This window comes from Pan troglodytes, chromosome 3, assembly GCF_028858775.2.
Source record: "Pan troglodytes isolate AG18354 chromosome 3, NHGRI_mPanTro3-v2.0_pri, whole genome shotgun sequence".
Lineage (NCBI taxonomy): Eukaryota > Metazoa > Chordata > Mammalia > Primates > Hominidae > Pan > Pan troglodytes.
This window is the reverse complement of record NC_072401.2, coordinates 46,940,873-46,966,058: the sequence shown is the minus strand read 5'-3', so window position 1 is coordinate 46,966,058 and position 25,186 is coordinate 46,940,873. Positions and strand designations below refer to the sequence as shown.

At 41.0% G+C, this 25,186-nt stretch overlaps 1 long non-coding RNA gene across 1 annotated transcript; it reads right to left on the bottom strand.

The window, feature by feature from the left end:
* Positions 1-12,381: 12,381 nt before the first annotated feature.
* LOC107974079 (uncharacterized) lies at positions 12,382-24,513 on the bottom strand. Its single transcript, XR_001716625.3, has 4 exons — positions 24,147-24,513; positions 20,472-20,553; positions 13,725-13,884; positions 12,382-12,659 (listed from the first exon to the last, which is right to left on the bottom strand). It is a non-coding gene; the product is annotated as an uncharacterized LOC107974079 (long non-coding RNA).
* Positions 24,514-25,186: the final 673 nt, after the last annotated feature.

The window sequence follows — 25,186 nt, the reverse complement described above, 5'->3', positions numbered from 1 at the left end:
CTTAAAAGAGCATTTCCTCTGGGAACACACAATTGTTTATTCATGGATAAAGGAAGAAAAATTGAAATCTCTTGAGAGGTTTTTCCTGCCAGATTCCATGTTAAGCAGCCTTATGTATGCTGTCAGGTTGATCAGATTGCCTTGCGACCATTTTTTCTTCTTCTTTTTTATTTTATTTTATTTTATTTTTTTTTGAGACTAAGTCTTACTCTGTTGCCCAGGCTGGAGTGCAGTGGCACAATCTCAGCTCACTGCAACCTTGGTCTCCCGGGTTCAAGCGATTCTCCTGCTTCTGCCTCCTGAGTAGCTGGGATTACAGGTGCCCGCCACCATGCCCAGCTAATTTTTTTTTTTTTTTTTGTATTTTTAATAGAGACGGGGTTTCACCATATTGGCCAGGGCCAGGCTGGTCTTGAACTCCTGACCTCAGGTGATCCACCTGCCTTGGCCACTCAAAGTGTTGTGATTACAGGCGTCAGCCACTGCGCCTGTACCTAAAGTCTTAAAAAAGCATTTCCCCTGGGAACACACAATTGTTTATTCATGGATAAAGGAAGAAAAACTGAAATTTCTTGAGAGGTTTCTCCTGCCAGATTTCATGTTAAGCAGCCTTATGTGTGTTATGACATTCTAGCCTTGTGACCACTTTTTCTTCTTCTTTTTTGAGATGAAGTCTTGCTCTGTTGCCCAGGCTGGAGTGTACTGGGGCGATTTCAGCTCACTGCAACCTCTATCTCCCAGGTTCAAGCAATTCTCCTGCCTCAGCTTCCCAAGTAGCTGGGATTACAGGAACCCACCACAGCGCCCAGCTAATTTTTTGTATTTTTAGTAGAGACAGAGTTTCACCATGTTGGCCAGACTGGTCTTGAACTCCCAAACTCAGGTGATCCGCCTGCCTTGGCCTCTCAAAGTGCTGGGATTACAGGAGTGAGCCACCATGCTTGGCTCTTCTATTTTGAAGTTCAATACTTGGAAAACTTAAGCAGCTATGTCAGGCTCAAGGTCAGGTGAGCTATAGTCAAAGTCTGTGCTCTTCCATTCTACCAAGTCCCCTGTCTTTTGGAAGGTGCCGAGACCAGCTCAGTTTGGGAGACCCTAACCCAATGGTGCTAGAGGAATTAAAGACACACACACAGAAATATAGAGGTGTGAAGTGGGAAATCAGGGGTCTCACAGCCTTCAGAGCTGAGAGCCCTGAACAGAGATTTACCCACATATTTATTAACAGCAAGCCAGTCATTAGCATTGTTTCTATAGATGTTAAATTAACTAAAAGTATCCCCTATGGGAAACGAAGGGATGGGCCGAATCAAAGGAATAGGTTGGGCTAGTTAACTGCAGCAGGAGCATGTCCTTAAGACACAGATTGCTCACGCTATTGTTTGTGGCTTAAGAATGTCTTTAAGCAGTTTTCCACCCTGGGCGGGCCGGGTGTTCCTTGCCCTCATCCCGTAAACCCACAACCTTCCAGCTTGGGTGTTAGGGCCATTATGAACATGTTACAGTGCTGCAGAGATTTTGTATATGGCTAGTTTTGGGGCCAGCTTATGGCCAGATTTTGGGGGGCTTGCTCCTAACTGGAAGTTTTATTCTCAGCAATTACTATTTATTGACTCCCTGGGGTCTTGCGCTGGGCTCTGTTTTTCTGAGCCAATCTGAGCTATCCAGATGGGATCAGGTAAAACAGCTGAGTAAGTCTCTCCTTGGCGTTCCAGGGCTCTTAATTCCCCCTATTTCCAGCCCCTCCCTTGCCCTCTGTATGCCTCCTTCTGGCATTCAGCCACCTACCAAATAATTCCATGGGTCGCATCAACCCACCAGCCCCTCATTAGAGGTTAACCTAATTTCTGGAACAAGAAAGTAAAATAAAGTCAGTGGAAAAGGCCCTACTTTTTGTCACCTGTGTTAGGCCATAGCCAGGGAAAGGATCCCTTCCTCTTTATACATTGAAAGTGGAGAAAGGTTAGTTTCATACCAGTAGTTGGCTTCTGGACTCCTACATCTCCTGCAGCCTCCCAGATTCCTTCAGATCTGTTCCTTTCAAGGACCTCCCTTGTTCTTGAGCTTCTCCAGAAGCCAGAAACCCCACAGTAAGCCCTTTAGTCCTGCAACTGAGTGTGTATTTAGGGCCAATTCCCTCCCCTACTCCCACAGAACCTCTGGGTCTCCCAGAATTCATAAGTCTCTGCATCAGGATAAGATTCTGCCTCATCTACCAATGGTGTCATTTCTGAAATTTTAGCCAAAAGAATGAAAACTCTCAGTTATAAGGAAATTAAAAAATGATTATGTGTAGTTGAAGATACGGCATTTCCTAATTTAAGCTACACAATTTATATAAACAAAGTGTACTCCAAAACATTTTTCTTCATGTTAAAAATGGTGCTCATGCTTGATAATGCTTAAATTAGGAGTCCTCTCAGGAGTATTTGTGTTTTTCATAGCACAAGACTTGGAAAGTTTCTGACACTGGCAAAGTTTAGTTATCCTCCTTTCATCAAGCAAGTCAAAGGGACTTGGCTCACTAAAACATTTGTGAGGGGAAGAGATAAAAAGCAGAGGGTAAACTGGGTCTATCGATGCCTCCATTGTCTTCCATCATTAACCTCTCCAGTAACCTAATTTATTAAGCTTCTTCTCTACTTTTGTCCTATAATTTATTAAACTGGTGTCAGGCATACATGGTTCTAGAGGAAGACTGCCCTTTCACACCCAGACCCTCTATGCGTGCCCTCTGAAGCTCTTCACAATGTGACCTACCCTATTTCTTCAGTCCTTTTGATTTCTACTTCCATAAGTTATCCCATCACTACTCAGCAAGCAGCCCCTCTATATCTATTCCTGCTGTCAGTTACCGTCTCCTGTCTTCCTCTTTACCTGTTAACATCCCATCCCTAGTGCCCATCCACCAGGAAGCCATTTCTAACCTTCCATGTTGGATTTGCCTTTCCCTCCTCTGAACTTGCAAACCCCTTTCCAGATGTGGTGGAGAACCCTCTGGTCTGGCGCTCAGGACACTAGGATGTCATTACAGCACTGATACTTGGCTCCCTCTGTGCTTTTTCTCTAAATGACAATGATACTATTTTCACTTCCTCCTTCCCACGGTTATTAAAAATATACAGGAATCCATACTAATAGCAGACATGAGATTTATATATGTCTATTCTGAGCATGCACACCTTTTCTTTTGACTTATTTGTAGGTTTTTTTTGAGGACAGGTAACTGGACCTCAGTCATCTTTGTGTCCCCCAAAGATAATGGCCTACACATAGCCTAGAAAATAGTAGGTGTTCAATACAATTTTATTTATTTATACCAGTGGTTTTCAACCATGGGTGATTTGCACCTCCCATCCGCCCCGCCCCACCCAACCACCACCTGCCCGAGACATATGGCAATGTCTGGTAACAGTTTTAGTTTCTACAATTCAGGGAGATGGCAGAGAATTGCTACTGGCATCTAGTGGGTAGAGGCCAGGGAAGCCGCTAAGCATCCTACAATGCACAGGACAGGCCCTGCCTTCCCTAACTTTCAACAAGAAGTTATTTGGCCCAATGGTGGCAAGGCTGAGAAACTCTGATTTATACCCTTGATCTTAAGAAGATTTGAGCCATTTACAAACTCACATATGCAATAAGATACCAAATGCAAAATGAAGAAATCAGGCACAGGAAAAATAAAGCCTAGAGCAACTTTAGTGCATGCTTTAAGTTTCCTATACAATGCTAGACATCACTACACATTAGACCCTGAGCTTCTGATCAGGCAAAGCAAAGAGGGAACACAAATATTTAGGAGATTGGCCATGTCCATAAAGGACAAACAAATTGAAACCTAGAGAAATTTCTCATCAAAATGGAGGTGATGCATGAAAAAGAGTGATCTAAGCCTTTAACAGTAGTTCTATAATAACTAGAACAGATATTTCCTAATGTAGGCTTAAAGAATATGGAGGGATTAGAGTATGAGCACTGAAAGTAATGTATGAGAAGCTAAAATGATCCCATCCAAGTACTTATCTGTCTGATAATCTGAGATAATTCAAGATTAAAAATCAGAGTTTTAAAGACTTTTTTGATACAGAGTCTTGCTCTGTGATCCAGGCTGGAGTGCAGTGGTGCCATCTCAGCTCACTGCAAACTCCACCTCCTGGGTTCAAGCAATTCTCGTGCCTCAGCCTCCCGAGTGGCTGGAATTACAGGCGTGTGCCACCATGCCTGGCTAATTTTTGTATTTTTAGTAGAGAATGGATTTCACTATGTTGGCCAGGCTGCTCTCCAACAGCTGGCCTCAAATGATCCACCTGCCTCGGCCTCCCAAAGTGCTGGGATTACAGGTGTGAGCCACAGAACTTGGCCTAAAGATTGTTTAGAGGAGTACAAGGGGGCATGTTCCTTGATAATTCTTCATAAATAGCATTTTTGCCAGCTATTTATGAGGTTTGGTAAGAACTGGGCAGTGGTGAGACTGAGTTAAAAGTCTGGCAAGACCTTGAGTTCAGATTCCCAGCTCAAGCTGTTTATCCATGAGAAGAGGTATGCAGATGGAAAGGTATATAATGTATTGCATTGTTATAAAAATTAGGGAATGGAGTGGGGACACACAGCTGAATAGAAGACCACCCTAGTGTAGCATGGAAGTGAGCTTAAGTCATCTACCTACAGGAAAGTTTGTTTCCCTCAGAAACCACCTCTGGGTCTGCTTCAGCAAGTGACCACATGGCTGATAAAAGTCCCCAAGTTCTGTACCATAGAGCCTGGAAAACTTTTGTAGTAGGTATTACCACCTTCTCCCATGGTAATAAAAGAATGTAACAATACACCTACAGAGTCAAATTTTAAGTACAGAAAGTCCCTCAACTTATATGGGGTGATGTCCAGATAAACTTATTATAAGTAAAAAAAATTATTAAGTTGAAAATGCATTTAGTTCAGATAAATTCATCATGAAGTTGGAAAATTGTAAGTGGAATTATTGTAAGTTAGGGACTGTCTGTAATGTAACTTCCTAGTCAATGCTGTAAAGATAAAAGAATTGCAATATGGAACCTTAGATATTATAATAAGTTGATCTTCTAAAAATACTAATTGGCCCTATTCTGCTTCTGAACCATTTGGTCTGGTTGTAGAGATTAAGTGAGTGATCTGGAATTGGTATTTTTAAGGCTTCCCAGGTAATTACAAAGTGCAGCCAGGGTTGAGAATCACTACATTAAAGGAAATGATGATTTCTGAGTATTGAATTAGTCCAACTTGAGTCTTTTATACAATAATAAAATACATTTCCTCTCAACTTCAAACTTCACGTACCACTTAAATTTTCTCCCCAAACATGTATAATTAAAAAAAATTAAGCCAAGGGGAACACTCATTCTATGGCATAGAATGAGGTGTTGCTTGGTTCTAAAAATGAATGAATGAATGAATGAATGAATGAATAATATGCTCAATGAAGAAAATCTGAGAATTACCAAAATATCAAAACAAAAAACCTCTAGCAATTCCACCATACAAAGCTTAACTACTTGTGACATTTTCAATGTATGTCTTTCCATTTAATCCATTAAAACAGTAATTAGTGTGTAGGACCAGTTTTTAATGAGGATATTCCCAATTGAGGCAATAAAACCATTTCTCCTGCAATGTGGAGAAGGCTGCTTTCCTTTCTGTTTGTTTTACACGGAGAGCAAGCATTCATCTCTTTTAAAACTGGTATCCAATTATGCTGTAGCTCAGAATTACCTAATTAGTTGAGATGCCCCCACCATGACTCTTGAGTTTGTGTGACAGGGTAGAGTCTGTCTAAGAAAGTCAAGAGTTTGAGTTCATCCCAAGGGCTAAAATACTATTGGTTTAATGAATGAATCTTTGAGTTACCTTAAAAGTCCCAATTTATATGCAGATATCCTAAAAGCCCTCGACTAAAAGTAGGTTTCTTACCTAGGCAATGACTTACTTCCCCAGACTCACGTTTTGCCTTTATTCTGTTTCTTCACATCTTTCTTGGAACTATTTGTCTCCAATAGGAGCTAAACAGAGAGGAATCCCAAAAGGAGAAGAGGGTACCCACCAGCCCCCAGAATTGCAGAGGGCTCAGCTCTAACCATGCTTAGCATGTCTGGTATCTGGCCATGTTCAGAGAATAGTCCTTTAGATGTCTCACATTTAACATCTTGGCTAAAAGAGCCAGAACACCTGTAAAGTGCAGCACTGTATTTTAAATCTCGCTGTCACTCAAATGTGAATTGGAATTGCCTGTTCTTCAAATAATGTGGGCTGAAGATCACTTAGCTGGTGAGAATCCAGCTAACAGCTGCATTCACTTTGGTACAAAATGACTCAAAGGGACTTGGTTGGCCAGGCACAGTGGCTCACACCTGTAATCCCAGCAATTTGGGGTGGGAGGATTGCTTGAGCCAAGGATGTTCAAGACCAGCCTGGGCAAGATGGCAAGATCTCATCTCTAAATAAATAAATAAATAAATAAATAAATAAATAAATAAATAATTTTTTAAAAAGGGACTTGGTCAATTTTTTTTCTTTTCTTTTCTTTCTTTCTTTTTTTTTTTTTTTTTGAGATGGAGTCTCACTCTGTCCCCCAGGCTGGAGTGCAGTGGCACAATCTTGGCTTACTGCAAACTCTGCCTTCCAGGTTCACGCCATTCTCCTGCCTCAGCCTCCCGAGTGGCTGGGACTACAGGCGCCCGCCACCACGCCCGGCTAATTTTTTGTATTTTCAGTAGAAACGGGGTTTCACTGTGTTAGCCAGGATGGTCTTGATCTCCTGACCTCGTGATCTGCCCGCCTTGGCCTCCCAAAGTGCTGGGATTACAGGCGTGAGCCACCGCGCCCTGCCTTTTGTTTCTTTTTTTAACTTTTTCAGTGAACAGTCAACTTTGTTAAATTATTTTAAATTTTGTTTTGCTGTAGATAGGGGAAAGGGTTCCTTCCAAAATGTCAACAACTTGTACTAGGGATGGAAGTCAAGAGAGCTAAGATAGCCTCAGCCATAAAACTGGTGGTAAAAATTTACAGAATGTTGAATTTGGGTGGTGTTTATAATCTATAACTCTAACAAGTCCCAATCTAATATTTTATAAGAAGACTACAAAACTGTTCAGTGAGTGCTCTAGCCAGTATAAATGGATCTCAAAACTTCAGTAAACATGCAATTATCTTGTGGCTGTGAAACAGATGTTGATAAATTTCATTTAGGAAAAAGGCAGCATCCTAGGCAAACACTTGATTATGAAATATTTCTTTTTCCCAAAAGCCTCCAGATGCATTCTTCCCAAACATGGTGTATATTTGGGAAGAGACAGCCATTAAGTGTCTTTGTCTCTGACTTCATTGCCCCACATTTGTCTCTGTCTTCACTCCCCCAAGGAAAACCTGTGTGTTTCCACACGGTGTTACATGCTAACTGCTCAATACAACTGATGGCCACTTCTCAAGTGTCTGCCCAGTCCTCAGGGATTCCTCTGAGTTTTATGAATACCTTCAAGTGCTCTTAGCGTTGTTCTTAGGGGTTAGGTTGTTCTTAGGGTTGGATTTCCCAGGTAACGGAAGCACAGCCTTAGGACACTCAAAAAGCTAGGGCAATAAAATAAAATAAAAATGTGGAAAAATATGTAGCTCCTCCCCCCTCAAGTAAATGTCATCTTTAAGGAAAGTAATCACAATTATATTGGACTTCTTTACACTTATTTACTTATTTACATATGGAAAGTTATAGATGGGTAGCACATCACACAGTGTTCAGTGTGTTTAAGGCCTCTAAAGACATTTGCCTGGTCCTAGTTTTATCTATCTATCTATCTATCTATATCTATATCTATATATATCTATATCTATATCTATATCTATATCTATATTTTTTTGAGATGGAGTCTCGCTCTGTCGCCCAGGCTGGAGTGCAGTGGCACGATCTCGGCTCACTGCAAGCTCCGCCTCCCAGGTTCACGCCATTCTCCTGCCTCAGCCTCCCGAGTAGCTGGGACTACAGGCACCCGCCACCACACCTGGCTAATTTTTTGTATTTTTAATAGGAATGGGGTTTCATCGTGTCAGCCAGGATGTTCTCAATCTCCTGATCTCATGATCTGCCTGCCTCGGCCCCCCAAAGCGCTGGGATTACAGGCGTGAGCCACCGCGCCCGGCTGGTCCTGGTTATATTTTAAGGTCAGTTGTTTTCAGGTCTCTTCCCACTACCCGAGTCTGAGCTACACAGGTACTGGCCAGTCATCTTTTAATCCTACCACAGCACCTGGAGCACAGTAGATGCTCAATGAGCAATTTTTTTAAAAATAAGTGAATGAACAAATGTTTGAAGACAGAACTGTGTGTCTCATGTACACAATTTAGGGGTCTCTATTCTAGACATCTAGACATCAGAAATATTACCTCCGAACCCTGTCCACTTCCCCTAATCAACCATCTTTAAGTGATGTGTTTGCCTTAAAGACTAGGAAGAGGGAGAAAAAAAAATAGCTTCCCTTTTCCCCTTTTCTTAAATCGTGCAAATGAGAAAGGCTAATCCTTCCCTCTAGAGTGAAAATACTGAAAGCTACTTTGGTAATTGTTAGGGACAAGCTACCCCAGGAATCCCCCCAACTTCCCCTTACCCTGAATACTCTGCAGCTGCCTTCCTAAACACTTATCTAGGTGCCACAGCAAAGTTACCAGACATGCTAAGTGGAGCAAACCCTAATTACAGCCATTTGGGCAGCACCGGGGAAGTCGTGGGAAACGTGAACAAACCTTAGTTACACATTCTTGTAAATTCCTGTTTTTCATCTAACTGCCACCTTAAAAGTCAGGGAATGACGTGTTATAAGTCTATTACAAGCTGATGAACTACCTTTGTGCCTGTTACAAGCTAATAGATACTCTTAGCGGTAAAGATAACCGACAAACAACCCCAGGATGCGGTTATACCCAGAAGCTCCCTTAAGCCCCTCCGACCCCATATAAACTCCTCATTCTGTGAGTTCAGGGCTGCCTCCTTTGACTGTTAAGGAGCAGCCCGGCAGGTTAATAAACTTGCTTGACTTAGGTCTACTCATCCTTTCTCTCGGCTAGCCTTACAGTAATATTGCCAGTAATAAGAAGGCTACAAATCAGCTAAGAAAACAAGTGGCCAGATGGTAATGATTTCAAAATTGTGTTTGTTATATAAAAACATATATAGAATTAACTTCTGACAACAAAATGGTAATAAACTTCAAAATGACTGAAACAGAAATTATGCCTCCTCCCAGCAAAACTAATGCCAGTAGCAAATCTTGAAACGAATTACAAAATAAGTTTATAAAATAAACTTTCTAGAGGGAATTTGTAATATTCTGTTTAAATACACCACTCTTACTGGTGATACAATGATTTCTTCTTTAGTGATTAAAAAAATTGTCTCTTAGGGAAAAAAATGGATCTTGTAACAGCACTTTTTAAAAAGTCACGATACTCACAGGCTCTTAAGAATCACTACTGCCAAATTTAATTTAAAAGACAATTCATGTTGCAGACCTGTGGGTTTTTAAAAGATTCATCTAGGGAAATAATTAACACCTAGCACTCAATTCTTCCTTGGCTGTGTTAGTTACATAGTAAAATTTTACTTGTGCCATAGTATATTACTTTGTTTAAATAATTAACATAAATCTGTATTCAAGAGTACTTGTCAGAGTTTTTCCCATGAATCTGCTTGAAGAAAAAGCAACTTGTGGTGGGGGACTGTAGTGATCCAGGTGCTTTTGGACAAGAATCAAAACAATACTGTGGATAACAAGGGCAGAATGGCCATGGTTAAAAATTTGATGAGAGTTCATTATAACCAGCATGTGACAAGGAAATTTGATTCTTTCTGTGGTATACAATACTTTTAACATAATAACCCAAATTATGACTGATGACATGTTAGATTTCTAGCAATCTCATATAATTTTTGGAGCACTCATATCAATAACATACCCATAAATATAACTTGAAGGTTTAACATCACTTACTCTTTGACAATCAATGCTTCTCATGTAATTTAACATATCAAATAAGCTTAATTAGTTTTATATCAGTCTTTTACAAGGCAATAGAAACATCTCTTGCAACTTTCCAGGGGTCCAACAGAAAAATCTCAAAATTAATTTGAGATTGAAACAACTTAATTTAAGATTTGATTTTGGGAAGTTTGTAAAAAATGTCAAAAGACTTAACACTTAATTAAAAATGATCTTGGCTACCTATTTCATCAAAGTGACAGCAGAAAAATTTAAAGGCAAATACAGAAAGTTACATGGTTCTGAACAAACTTAGCTCTTTTAATATTGAGAAGTCTCACTTTTCTTAAGTAATCAAAGATCCAACAGAAAATAACATGACGCATAAAAAATTATCTTGATAAAACACAAAGTCTTTATTTTCTAGGTCAATTACTTAAAAGGAAAAAACCTCAGACCAATTTATCTTCTCAGACCAATACCCCAATAAAACGTCATCATTTTGACAGAAAAGGCCAACTTCTACTTTTGTATCTATGTGCTATTACTACTAAAGCTAATTTTCAATAAAACCTTTTAAATAAATTCATCCAATCTAAGTCAGCTTTGATCATACAAGATAAAGTTTCCACAAACTTTTGTAACTTTTAAAAAATATTCATCAACTTTTCTTTTCAAACAAAAATTCATCCTTCATACCTTTTTTTATCAGACACAACTTACTTTTGTTGCATACAGTATTGTTTCCCTTATAATTTTGAATAGGTTAATTATATACATTAATTATAATTTTAAATTCTTATTAAATTTAATTTCTAGTGAAAATTAGCAAACATTGTGAACTGTCTTATATTAGCATTCACCATTTTATACTTTTTGGAAACATGTTTCCTCAATTTTTCATATTTATTAACAAACTAAATATATTTCATTTCTCTAGGCCATATAAAAACAAGATGACAGCTGGGTGCGGTGACTCATGCCTGTAATCCCTGCACTTTGGGAGGCCAAGGCGGGTGGATCACTTGAGGTCACGAGTTCAAGACCAGCCTGGCCAACATGGTGAAACCCCATCTCTACTAAAAATACAAAAATTCGCCAGGTGTGGTAGCACGTACCTGTAATCCCAGCTACTCAGGAGGCTGAGGCAGGAGAATCGCTTGAACCCGGGAGGTGGAGGTTGCAGTGAGCTGAGATCGCGCCACTGTACTCCAGTCTGGGCGACAGAGTGAGACTCTCTCTCAAGAAAAAACAAACAATCAAACAAAAAACAAGATGACAAAGTATATAAACTTAAATTCATGCTTAGTAATCATTGTTTCAATATTTTAACTTACTTGGAAATGACTCAAACATCTAATGGGCATTTATTACTTAATTTTATTTTAAGGTTACAAGTTATCAAAAAGATTTTTGAGGCCATTTTAAAGTAGATATTTTATAAACAATTATTAATAAAACCTCACTTAAATTTTATACAACTTATATTCATTTAATTTACTTATTCTAAACAATTATGCTTGAACTGTTCATGAAAATTTTATGAACAAAGCTGGCCAATATCTTAAGTATTTTTTGTTGTTATTGGTAAATCAGGCAAGTACCAAAAATACTATAGAAGCCAAGAAACTAAAAATTTAAATGTGGTTCTTTCCTCTCTTTTTTTTTCTCCATGACTGACATGCATCAGGCAATTTATTTTTAGTGTGCATTCTGCTCTTAGGTTGGATTTATACTTTTATGGTCTTAAGCATCTAACAGAGACAACACAAACATGTATAATCAGTAAACCCAGGCAAAAATGTATGTTTAGATTATTAAATAATCTATTTAATAATCAGACAGAAGCAGATTTTACAGCTTTCATTCTAAAACATTTAGCCATGTGCCAGGTCTGATAATTTAAGACTCACTAACTAGATCTGGCGAATGGGACAAGTTGAGGCTACCTGCTCAGATGGTTAAAGCTTTTTCTGAAGTATTGTGGAGAAAGATTTTAAGACTTTTTATTTTACCAGTTTCTAAATAGTTCTCTTTCTGATGATCATTATTTCTTTGAAGTTTGAATTTCCACAAGATAACCATCAAGTTCTAGAGAAGACATGGTAGGAAATTTATATCTCAAAGTTCCTCTGATAATAGGCTTTCTCAAATAGAGTGAATAGAGAAAGTCTATTATCAGAGGTCAATCTTATGGAAGCTGTGGACTAAATTTTAGGCTGGTGACTGAAGGGACATCTAGCAGGTAACTGTCTCCAAAGACCCATGTGAATGGACAAGACATCTATTTCGCTAAAACTGAATTTTTGCATTTTTCACTAATTTGGTCTTGAGATTTTTTTCTTGAGAGTGGCTATAAACTCTACCCCTGCCCTGACAGGCCTATCAAAAAAGCCACTCTTTATGAGAGCCCAGACCAGGAGGAGAGTGAGGTTTGGGTGTGTCAGTTAGGTGAGACCAGAGGAGGATTCAAAATGGATGTCAAGGCAACATAGACTTATAGGAATTTACTATAGGATTTTACAAGGAAGTACAGAGATGGGCCTTGGAGAAGGTTCAGAAGCCTGACTAAAGTTTGGCCATAGAAACCTGAATTCTTCTTACCTCTCATGTTTCCTTTTAGTAATTTTCCATCCACCGATCAACAAATGGAGGAGACAGGAGCTTGAAGGGGAACATATCAGGGATTAAAAGAACTGAATTGAAAGTTCAGAAGATTGAGGGTGGCAAAAGGAAGGAAGGACAGAAGTAAATAGAAGAAGTAGTCTTCAGAAGTCAGTATGGAGAGATCTTAATTTTCCCAATGAAGTTCCACATTATCCTTAGCAAAAATTATGCCAACAGGAAAGGAAGTGGGCAGAAAGACCGAGCATATGGTTTGCAGGGGTTCAAGAAGAGGGTATCAGTCAACTGAGATGTTCTCCTAGGGTAAGCAAGATCCAATAGAGAGAACAGAAATAACTTTTAAAAATTGTATCCTGAATATCAGTTTCCAATTAACCTGACTTCTGACCACAGAGCTCCAAAACAAACAAACAAACAAACAAAAAAACCTTTCAAGTCCCTTATCATTAGATTTTAGCTGGAGCAAATAACAACCATTCCTGGCTTTTTTTTTTTCCCCATTTAAACCAGAGGTATCTACCAAGTGACTTATTATAGAATCAAAACCAGTAAGTGTTTTATAACTTAACCAAGGATGAAAGAGACTTACTCAAGAGAGGCAGCCCTCCCAAGATGCAGAGCCACTCTCAAGGACAGTCAAAAGAAAGACCTTTGTTGCCACAGGACCAAACAACAAAGGTTGAGACAACAAAAGCCTCTTATGAACTGGGACCTCTTAGTAAGACGATTCATCTGAGAGCTGACGCACTCTGACAAACAGAAGAGGCTCCCAGCCTATTCAACTGGCTTCCTGATGCAAGCTGATACTTTGCCCCCCGGATGGCAGAGACCCGACAGAGTACTCTCACTGGTCACAAAGCCAAACACTCAGGACACAAAATGAGACAAACAGGAAGGAAATAGCTGTCCCTGGGAGGGAAAGGATCAATAACAAATGGTACCTCAAAACCAAATTTTACACAAGAGTCACAATCCAAACAAATGATTTTTCTCCTGCTTACCTAATTTGGAATGGAAGGTATAGAGAAATTTTTACCTTCGGTTCTTAACTGAACACTAGAGGCAGAGCTTCGGGAGAGCTGACCTTGGTAAAAAAATTCTTACCTTTTCTTTGCCGGCTGTTTGTCAGTTGTCCCAGGATCTATTCTGCAGGTTCCAGAGCAAATTAGGTGTCTCAGCCACCCCTACTTTGGGTGCCAGAAACTACAGGGGGCAGAAAGGTGACATCTTTCCTCACCTATTATAAGGATCATGGTCAACACTCCTATAACAGAAGACAGGTTAACATGAGAAAAGCATAACACGTTTATTTAATCAAAGTTTTACATGATATAGGGGTCTTCAGAAATAAAGACCCAATGACCCAGGGAAAACTAGTTTAATGCATAGGTTCACTGAAGAATGGCTAGCCATGTAGGAATATGATTAGACAAAAAGAGTGTGATCTAATGGTAATAACAGAGGTTGGGGCAGGGGAGGGAAATCCAGAAAGGCCTGTCTGTTCAGATTTTTCTTGGCCTGTGTAGCATTTTTTCCTCCTGGGGATGGGGCAGGACCCCTCTGAAATGAGGGTCTCCAAGGAAGAAGGGAGAAGGAAAAGGGAGTGGCCTTTCTAGGTTTTATGGCTTGCTTTGGGGGAAAGGGATTCTAGTTTCTATGACCCACCTTGGGGAAGAGGAATTCTGGTTTCTGTGAATCACCTCAGAGGAGAAAGACTGGTGGAAAACCGAAGGATGGGAGAGGTCAGAGAGCCCTGCCTTCTGAGACCTTCCAGTCTCCTTCAGTTTAAATTACTCAGCATGTCAAAGTGTTCAGAGCCCAACACCAGGTTATTGGGCCTTATGTTCCAAGTAGAGAACTGCATGGTGTAGACAAGAGGTGGTATTGAAGGACTGGGTGGCAGAGCAGGGACAAGGTCAATGGTATTTTGGAGTCACTCATCTGGTACCAGTGTGGAGCCTGGATTCCAGAAGGTAAGACTGACATCCAAGAGCCACTGCAGGAGCATTTCAGAGCAAGTGAAGGATACTGAGGGCCTGAAAAGGGATGGGAGGCAAGAGGATGGATTTAACAGAAAATGATAATAGGGAAACTTGGCAGTTCTCAGGAGCTGGGTGGAGGAATAAGAGAGGAAATGAGTTGCTTAATGGATCATTAAACAGGCCCACATATACACAATACTGTATATCAAAACCTCAAACGTTTTCAAGATTCTTCAGTTTAGCTGAGGTTAAATTGTCCTTCATTCCTATCCATGTGACTGTAACAAGTTGCATTTTCTTTCATGACATTTGAACGTAAAACTCGAATGTCTCACATCACAAAAACCCTGTTTTATGGTCAGACACGTATGGAGAGAGTTGGTCCTGGAGATGGAAGATAAGTGGAAAATGATGCTTACTTATGTCAGAGAGACATGTGCCTAATCTATGAACATTTACACATACCAGTGAGTAGAAAATTCAATATCACATAACAAATGCTATCTTATTTCTGAGGACTAGCAGGTAAGTAAAGTCACTCTATATATAGGCCACTAAATCCAAAAGGTAGGAGATATTATCCCTGTCCTGGAAGAACTCACGTCCTGGGAGATGAGATAAACCACACAGCTGATATGGGAAATACCCTTAGGATCTTACAAAGCAAGACGCCATCAAGTTCTAGGCCACTGAACAAGGTAGAACTTGGATAAATCTCTTAATTAAAAAGTGCTGTGATTGGTAGGCCGAGGCGGGTGGTTCACGAGGTCAAGAGTTCGAGACCAGCCTGGCCAACATGGTGAAACCCCGTCTCTACTAAAAAATACAAAAATTGGCCGGGCATGGTGGTACGTGCCTGTAATCCCAGCTACTTGGGAGGCTGAAGCAGGAGAATCGCTTGAACCTGGGAGGCGGGGAGGTTGCAGTGAACTGAGATTGCGCCACTGCACTCCAGCCTGGGCGACAGAGCAAGACTCTGTCTTGCGGAAAAAAAAAGGTGCTGTGATTTATTGTGCCAAGCACAAAATCACTTTTTTTTTTTTTTTTTTTTTTTTTTGAGATAGGGTCTCACTCGTCATCTAGGCTGGAGTCCAGTGGCATACTCTCAGCTCACTCCAGCCTTGACCTCCCAGGCTCAGGTGATCCTCCTACTTCAGCCTCCCAAGTAGTTGGGACCACAGGCACAAGCCACCAGGGATTACTAATTTTTAAATTTTTGGTAGAGACGGGGTCTCTCTATGTTGCCCAGGCTGGTATTATTTCATTTCGATGAATTTATATCTATCTATATATTTTTTGGTATTCATAGCAACTATAGTTGGTATTAGTCTCATTATAAATATCAGTCAATTGAGCCCAGAGATGTTAAGTAACTTGCCTGTAATACTGTAAATATATATTTGGTCTTCATCCCTGTTTCCTGACCTACAACTCCTGAAGTCTTACGAATCTTCAAAGCGATAAGTGTCTTTTTTGTGTGTTAATGAGTTGAGTTGTAGCTGGAAGCCCTTAAGTAGCTTCACGATGGGAGCTGGTCACAGGAAAGACCAAGGTACAAATAGAGGGTTGGGACTTTTCAGTCCCATCCCCCAGCCTCCAGGGAGAGAACAGGGGCTGAAGGTTAAGCTAATCACCAATGGCCATGATTTAACCAATGTCAACTGGAGAATAATGGGGTTCATAAGTTTGGAAAGGAGAACTTTATTTCTCATAAAGGGTTGAAGCCTGCAGGGTGGCCATTCTGAGTCTGGGAAGTGTGGCCTCTACTCAGAAGCCAGAAACAGACACTTCAAGGAAGAGGCTAAGCGAACAAGAATTTATACTGAGCAGAGTGGCTAAATATACATATTTATAAGCTGTCAGAAAGTCATGAATATTTATGAGGGGAGAAATGTTCGCATGTGTAATTGAGTTTCATGCTTCTCCCCTTTTAAAAAATGGATGTGTGGAGGTTATCTGAGGGTGGAGTTTTTGGCCCTCTTTTTTTTTTTTTAATGAGACGGAGTTTCACTCTTGTTGCCTAGGCCGGAGTGCAGTGGCGCGATCTTGGCTCACTGCAACCTCTGCCTCCCGGGTTCAAGGAATTCTCCTGACTCAGCCTCCCGGGTAGCTGAGATTACAGGCATGTGCCACCACGCCTGGCTAATTTTGTACTTTTAGTAGAGATGGGGTTTCTCCATGTTGGTCAGGCTGGTCTTGAACTCCCGACTTCAGGTGATCCGCCCTAATCCTGCCTATGTAATGAAGCTTCCATAAAACCCCAAAGAACTGGGTTCAGAGAGCTTCCAGTTAGCTGAACACGTGGAGATTCCTGGAGGGTGGCGTGCCCCAGAGGGTAGAGAGGCTCCTTACCTCTTCCCACATACCTTGCCCTGCCTATCTCTCCATTGATATGCTTTGTGAACATCCTTTATTTTATTTTTTTGAGATGGGGTCTCACTCTGTCACCCAGCCTGGAGTGCAGGGGCATGATCCCGGCTCACTGCAACCTCTGCTTCCTGGGTTCAAGCAATTTGCTGGCTCGGCCCCCCGAGTAGCTGAGATTACAGGTGCCCACCACCATGCTTGGCTAAATTTTGTATTTTTAGTAGAGATGAGGTTTCACCATCTTTGCCAGGCTGATCTTGAACTCCTGACCTCGTCCACCCGCCTGGGCCTCCCAAAGTGCTGGGATTACAGGCGTAAGCCACCGTGCCTGGCCATGAACATCCTTTATAATAAACCAGTACATGTAAGTAAGTGTTATCCTGAGTTTTGTGAGCCACTCTAGCAAAGTAATTGAACCCAAGAGGGAGTTATGGGAACCCTGACTTACAGCCAGTTAGCCAGAAGCACAGGCTACAACGTGGGGCTTTTGATTGGCATCTGAATTGGAGATAGTCTTGTGGGACTGAGCCCTTAACCCATGGGATCTGACACTGTCTTCAGGTATGTAGTGTTAGAATTGAATTGAATAAGAGGACACCCAGCTGGTGTCAGCTCCTGAATCTGGTGTCAGGATTGACTGACTGCTTGGTGTCCAGGAAAAGACCTCCCACACATCAGGTGTCAAAAGTGCTGTGTTGATTGTATTGAGTGATGAGAGAGGATAAGAAAAAGCACTTGTCACCAGGTGTGGTGGCTCACGTCTGTAATCCCAGCATTTTGGGAGGCAGAAGTAGGAGGATCACTTTAGCCCAGAAGTTCGAGACCATCCTGGGCAACAGAACAAGACCTCATTTCTATAAAAAATTAGCCACATACAGTGGAACGCACCTGTGGTTCCATTTTGGGAGGCTGAAGCAGGAGGATTGCTTGAGCCCAGAAAGTCAAGGCTGCAATGAGCTGTGATCGCATCATTGCACTTCAGCCTGGGTGACAGAGTGAGACTCTGTCTCAAAAAAAAAAAAAGCACATTTCCCCCCCCCCCGCCATATTCTTCTCTCATTGCCCAAGAGGCCTATAGTGTATAACTTGGGAGGATGAAATTTGAACCTAGGCCTATCTGACACAAAAGCCCATGCTTTTCCACTACTGTCAACTACAAAATGATGGTAAGAACATCAACTGCCTAAGACTGTGGTTAGGATGAAATGAAGTGCTATGGAAGAGAGCCTGGATGCATGGAAGATATGCCATGGAGTTGTTTTCCTCCTCTGCTGCCATCCCTGCCCTTCCTCAGGACATGACTCTGCTTTTCAGGCACTTCCACTAAGGGAGGACACCACCCCTAATATTGTCTTATGCCCAATTTCTGCCTCCAAAGAAAGAAGAAGTAAAAACTAAAAGGCAGAAATGAAATCCACAGGCAGACAGCCTGGCGCCGTGCCCTGGGCCTGGTAGTTAAAGATTGACCCCTGACCTAACCTGTTGTGTTATCTATAGATTCCAGACATTGTACGGAAAAGCACTGTGAAAATCCCTGTCCTGTTCTGTTCCGTTCTGATTACTGGTGCATGCAGCCCCGTCACGTATCCCCTGCTTGCTCAATCGATCACGACCCTCTCAGGCAGACCCCCTTAGAGTTGTAAGCCCTTAAAAAGGACAGGAATTGCTCACTCGGGGAGCTCGGTTTTTGGAGACGTGAGTCCTCGGATGCTCCCAGCTGAATAAAGCCCTTTCGTTCCACAACTTGGTGTCTGAGGGGTTCTTGTCTGTGGCCGGTTCTGCTACATCACCATCTCCTGGTTACCCCTCTCCTCCAGGGTGGGATAGCTCATCTGTCTCCTTCCCCAGCTGAACACCAGCCCTTTGAAGGAGAGGGATGGGGCTTTTCCATTGTCACAACTTTAGAGTTAATGTGGTAGGAGTTATTAAGAAATTATTTTAGGCAGATAGAGATGAAAAGGGGTCCTTGGGAAGTTTTTGTTTTTAAAGTCAGAAACATTTCTTGTCTAGCTGGAAAGCCAGGCCAGCAACCTTTGATATGCAAATGGAGGCCATTAGAATCTGGGTCCACCCAAACATGGCGATTCCCGCCCTCTTCTCCTTGCTCTTGCCCGAACATGTGCCTGGCAACATGGCCGCCCCCATATATCCCCACGTGTGTAGAACATCAGGATTCCCTGCATTTGCATGTTAAAAGGCTAGGGTGGAAGGGCCAGTTTCTTCTGGGCTACATGAATGACATGCCTGGTGAAACCAATCCCCTGAGCCCTATGCAAATCAGACACCACCTCCTCCAGCCTCTACATACACCTGGCTGGTTTCCACCCCACTTGGGGTCTCCTCTTTTGGCTTTGGAGCCCCCCTCCCTCTGTCTCTGTACGTGGGAGCTTCTTCCTTCCACCTTCTTCCTTTCTTTTCTTCCTTTCTTGCCTGTTAAACTCTCTGCTCCTTAAAACCACTCCACGGGTGTCTGGTTGTTTTATCTAATTCAACGTGAGACAAGAGCTCTGGTGTTCCCCCACTCATCGGAGTCATATCATTTAGGCCAAACCAAAGGCATAAGAGAAACTTAGGATTCCATGGGATGACATTTAAAATGCCTTCAGAGGCTGGGTGCGGTGGCTCACGCCTGTAATCCCAGCACTTCGGGAGGCTGAGGCAGGCAGATCACGAGGTCAGGAGATTGAGACCATCCTGGCTAACACAATGAAACGCTGCCTCTACTAAAAATACAAAAAATTAGCCCTGCGCGGTGGCCAGCGCCTGTAGTCTCAGTTATTCCGGAGGCTGAGGCAGGAGAATGGCGTGAACCCGGTAGGCGGAGCTTGCAGTAAGCCAAGGTCGTGCCACTGCACTCCAGCCTGGCCAACTGAGCGAGACTCCGTCTCAAAAACAAAAACAAAAACAAAAAAAAGCCTTCAAAGGCTGAGCTTGGTAGCTCAAGCCTGTAATCCTAGCACTTTGGAAAGCTAAGGCGAGAGGATTGCTTGAGGCCAACAGTTCAAGACCAACGTGGTGAGACCCTGTATCTACAAAAAAAATTGTTTAAATTAGCCAGCTGTAGTGGTGCGTGCCTGTGGTCCCAGCTACTCAGGAGGCTGAGGCAGGAGGATTACTTGAGCTTAGGAGGTCAATGCTGCAGTGAGGTGAGATTGTGCTATCGCACTCCAGTGTGGGCAACAGAGTGACTCTGTCTCAAAAATAAATAAATAAATAAACAAATAAAATAAAATAAAATGAAATGCCTTTAGAACTGTGGTCTAAGCCAGCCACACAAAATAGGAAAAGAATATAAAAATCATTCAGAGACAAACCAAAGTCTATTAAATGGAGACGGATCCAGAGTTTGGGGATTTCACCCATTTGTTCCAATCACGCAGCTTAAAAGGGACCCACCAGATCATCAGTGACAGGGATAAAATCAGCTCTTCAGGTTCAAAGTCTCAGATTCTTTTTTTCATTAATTCAACAAATATATATTGAACACCTACTATATACACACCTGAAGCCTATGTGAGGCTCTAGGGATACAATGGCAACAAGGAGGTTTCCTGCTCTCAAGATGCCCATTTGATTCCATTCCACTAAAGGAGAAAGACACAAGACAGATATATTTGAATACAAACAAACCTGCAGTAAGCACACAAGTGAAACAAATAGTTGCATGTTGTTCTAAAGGCTTCAAAGGAAGCCATCAACAGGCTGAGATTCTGAATAAGTTGGTGGAAGGAAGTGGGGCCTATGTTAGGTGGGATGGGCAGAAAAGGCCCCTGAAGCTGAGCGAGACCCAAAGGAAGAACAGGTGCTGGCTGTGTGGGGAGAAGCCTCTGGGTCTAGGGCCACCATCCCAGCGTGAGCTCAGCAGATTTGAGGAACAAACAATAAACATTCTAGTGGACATTGTAAGGAGCCCAGGAATGGGGGTAGAAATATTTTTACAGGGCCATTCAGGAAAGACTCAGTAGACAGCTAGATTTTTAAGGAGTCAGATTGGTAGACTAGATTGTGTGCGTGTGTGTGTGTGTGTGTGTGTGTGTGTGTGTGTGTGTGTGTCTGTGAATTAATGCTGGGAAAATCTCCAGGCCATTGGCATGGCCCTAACCTGGCTAGTGTGACTCCTTTCTCTGCAAACAGGCTCAGCAAGGTTTGGGCAGAGAATAGGTAGATTTAGTGGTTGACAACAGACTCCCTGAGAAAAACGGGAGAGGACAGATGTGTGTGTGTGACTCCTGACAATGATTAGACTGCTTTAGGGTCATTGCTGTCTTCGGAAAAGACTGAGTAGGCCAATGCCATGTAGGGCGTTGACTGGAGCAAGTTCAGTAGGCATTGCCTTTATAGGTATCAGCCATTCAGCAAACATTTGTCTAGACAGTATGGCACTGTGGCGCTAAATGCGGCCTCTGGAGTTGGTATCACCACTCACTGTGTGACCTTGAACTAGCTATTCACTGTTTCTGGGCTTTAGATTTCTCATGGGGTTGTTGTCAGGGTTAAAAAGTTCACAAGTCATAGCACAGTCTATAAGTATTTAACAGGTACTCAGCAAATATTCATTCTCCTACCCTCTCTCCTGCCCCTCCCTTCGAATTAGAGGAGTGAAAAAAGGAACCAGGGTGAAAAGAAATTGAGGAAGTAGAATGTGCCGACTTGCCACACCTGCTGTGCACAGTAAGGAAGAGGGAAGAAGTTAAGACGTTTCCCGCACTTCTGGCCTGACACACCAGCCAACAGTTGTATCAATCAGGACTCTTTCTAATGCAAGTCACAGAATATTAAGCAATAAGGAAGTTTCTTGGCTTATGTAACTGAAAAATCCTAAGTGCAGCCAATTTTGATATGCTTGGTCACAACGAAAGCTTTAACAACAACAACAACATAATTTATAGGTCATATTCTCAAATCAAAAACTGAAAAATTTCACATACATGATAAAAATGACCTAAAAAACTTTATGTATTTAGAAATTAAAGAGAAAACTCTTAGATAAGTCTTGGATCAAAAAGGAAGTAAAAGAGGACTCGCAAAGTATCTAGAAACCAATGAAAAGGAAATTACTTTCTATTGCACCAGACAGGACCCTGAGAATGGTACTCAGAGAATATTTAGAGTTCTCAAATGCCTTGCAACTGAAAAATAAAGCCAAAAAATAAAGGAACTAACTATTCCTCTCAAAAATTTAGAAAGAGGCTGGGTGCAGTGGCTCATGCCTGTAATCCCAGCACTTTGGGAGGCCGAGTCGGACAGATCATAAGGTCAGGAGATCGAGACCATCCTGGCTAACATGGTGAAACTCCGTATCTACTAAAAACAAAACAACAACAACAAAAAAATTAGCCGGGCATGGTGGCGGGTGCCTGTAGTCCCAGCTACTCGGAAGGCTAAGGCAGGAGAATGGCGTGAACCCAGTAGGCGGAGCTTGTAGTGAGCCAAGATCGTGCCACTGCACTCCAACCTGGGTGACAGAGTGAGACTCTGTCTCAAAAAAAAAAAAAAAAAAAAAAAAAAAATTTAGAAACAGAAATCAGGAAATTGACATTGACAAAAGTCAAATTTAGAATTAATGATTCAGAAAAAAGAAAGAATAAAGAACAGTAGGAGGGAAAATATGTGAAATCTACTGAAAATAACTCCAAATGTTTATTGGATAGACTAATAAAATAAACAGCTTACAAGTTTGAAGAGGGAAAAAAGAAAAAAAGAGATTAGGAAGCTGAAGTCGATTAAAAGATTCAAGAGAGTCACCACAGCCAATGCTATGACAGTGAATATGAAAAGCTATAGGAAACGTATGATTTTTTTTTGCAAAATACAGACTATTTAAATTCATCCAAGAAGAGAGGAAAAATGTGAATGGACAAATTATTACATGAATGGACCAATTATTACAGAAGTAATGGTAAAGTGATTGGACATTTACTATTGAAAAGACCTTAGGGCCAGATGGCCTTAGAGTTGAGTTTGTTTTTCCTTTTTTAACTGATATATAATAGTTGTACATTTTTTGGTTTTAAAATTGATATATAATAGTTGTACATATGTGGCTGAGTTTCAGCTAAGCTCTAAAGTTCTGATAATTTACCTCTAAAGTCTGATAATTCCAATGTTAAGTGATTTTTTTTTAAGAGACAGGGTCTGGCTATGTTGCCTAGGCTGGAGTGCAGTGGCTATTCACAGGCATGATCACTGCACACTACAGTCTCAAACTCTGACCTCAACTGTTCTTCCTGTCTCAGCCTTCCAAGTAGCTGGGACTAAAGGCATGAGCCACTGCACCTGGCCCAATGTTAAATTATTTAAACCCGTGCTACTCAAAGTGTGTCCAAGGACTGTAGTATTAATACCACCTAGATGCTGATTAGAAATGCAGGTTTAGCTACTCCAAGCCATATAAAAATCTTTTAAATTCACATTTTGAAGCCAATACAATTTTAATACCAAAACATAAGAAAGAAAAAAGGATAGAGTAATATTTGTTAATTACAATTATAATTATAGACTAATTTCACTTATGATTTAGAAATACAAATTATAAATAAAATATTAGCTTATATAGGTCTTCATTATATCAAGAGTAAAATACAATGAACAGCAAGGTTTATTCCACAACTGCAAGAGTGGTTCAATATCCAAATCCCAGTAACCTAATCCGTTACACTGATAAACTACAGAAGAAAAACATCAGCAGCTGTTCAAATGATAATTGATAAAATTCAGCAGCCATTCCTAATAAAAATTCTAAGTAGGCATGAAAAAAATTTAAACTGACAAAAACTACCAGAAACCAATAGCAAATATTATCTTATATAGAGACACTACTGAAAGCATTTTAATTTTAGTCAAGAAACAGATAGATACCTGCACCATCATTATTATTTAATATTATTTTAGATATTTTAGCAAATGCAAGAAGAAAAAAGTGAACTAGTAAGTATAAATATCAGAAAAGAAAAAATAAAAACATGTCTTTTGATATGGTTGCATATTTAGAAAACTCAAGATAATTAAGAAGGCAAAACAGGCTGGGCGTGATGGCTCATGCCTGTAATCCCAGAACTTTGGGAGGCCAAGGCAGGAGGATCTCTTGAGGCCAGAAGTTTGAGACAAACCTGGTCAATATAGTGAAACTCGTCTCTACCAAAAATATAAAAAATCAGCTGAGCGTGATGGCACACACCTGTAGTCCCAGCTACTCAGGAGGCTGAAGCATGAGAATCACTTGAACCCGGGAGGCAGAGGTTGCAGTGAGCCGAGATTGCGCCACTGTACTCCAGCCTAGGTGACAAAAAAAAAAAAAAAAGAAAAGAAAAAAGCTATTGTTTTTTGTGTATCTATGTAGCATCCTATATCTTATCACACTCTCTTAATATGTCTTGTAATTGTTTTGCCTTCTTTTTTATTTTTTTGAGACAGAGTCTCGCTCTGTCCCCAGGCTGGAGTACAGTGGCATGGGTACCAGTGGCTACTCGAGTAGCTGGGATTACACGTGCCTGCCACCATGCCCAGCTAATTTTTGTATTTTTAGTAGAGACAGGGTTTCACCATGTTGGCCAGGCTGGTCTCTAACTCCTGATTGCAAGTGACCCTCCCGCCTTGGCCCCCCAAAGTGCTAGGATTATAGGTGTGAGCCACTGCTCCCAGCCCACAATAGCTTTTTTTCTACCTTAATAGGAACCAACTAAAAATAAGAATGGGAACATATTTATGCATGTATAATGTTGACATAAACCATACATTCTTTAGGAATAGTTCTAACAAGTAAGTAACAGAAAATATAGGGGAAAAACTCTTAGTTAAGAAAACTATGAGAAAGAAAAACAATAAGGGAGATTTGCCCTACCAGATAATCGGAAACTAAAGCCACAATAATCAAACCTCTACAAGTATGGATATAGAGTTGGATTCTGAGGAGATGTTCACGTAGACAAATGTGGTAATTTAATTCAGGAGGAAAGAAATGGGCCATTTAATTAACAACTGACTACTTTCTGGAAGAAAATTTAAAAAGATTCTGTCTTATACTATATATGAAAATACACTGCAGATGAATAAAAGGCTTAGATATAAATTTTAAAACTCTAGGCAAGAAATCTAGGTAACTACATGATCAATAGAAACCTACAAGCGATAAAGTAAAGGTAGCCATGTTTGATTATATAAAAAATTTTTTAAATTTAAGACAAAACCAATCATAAACAAAGTCAATAACAGTAGATT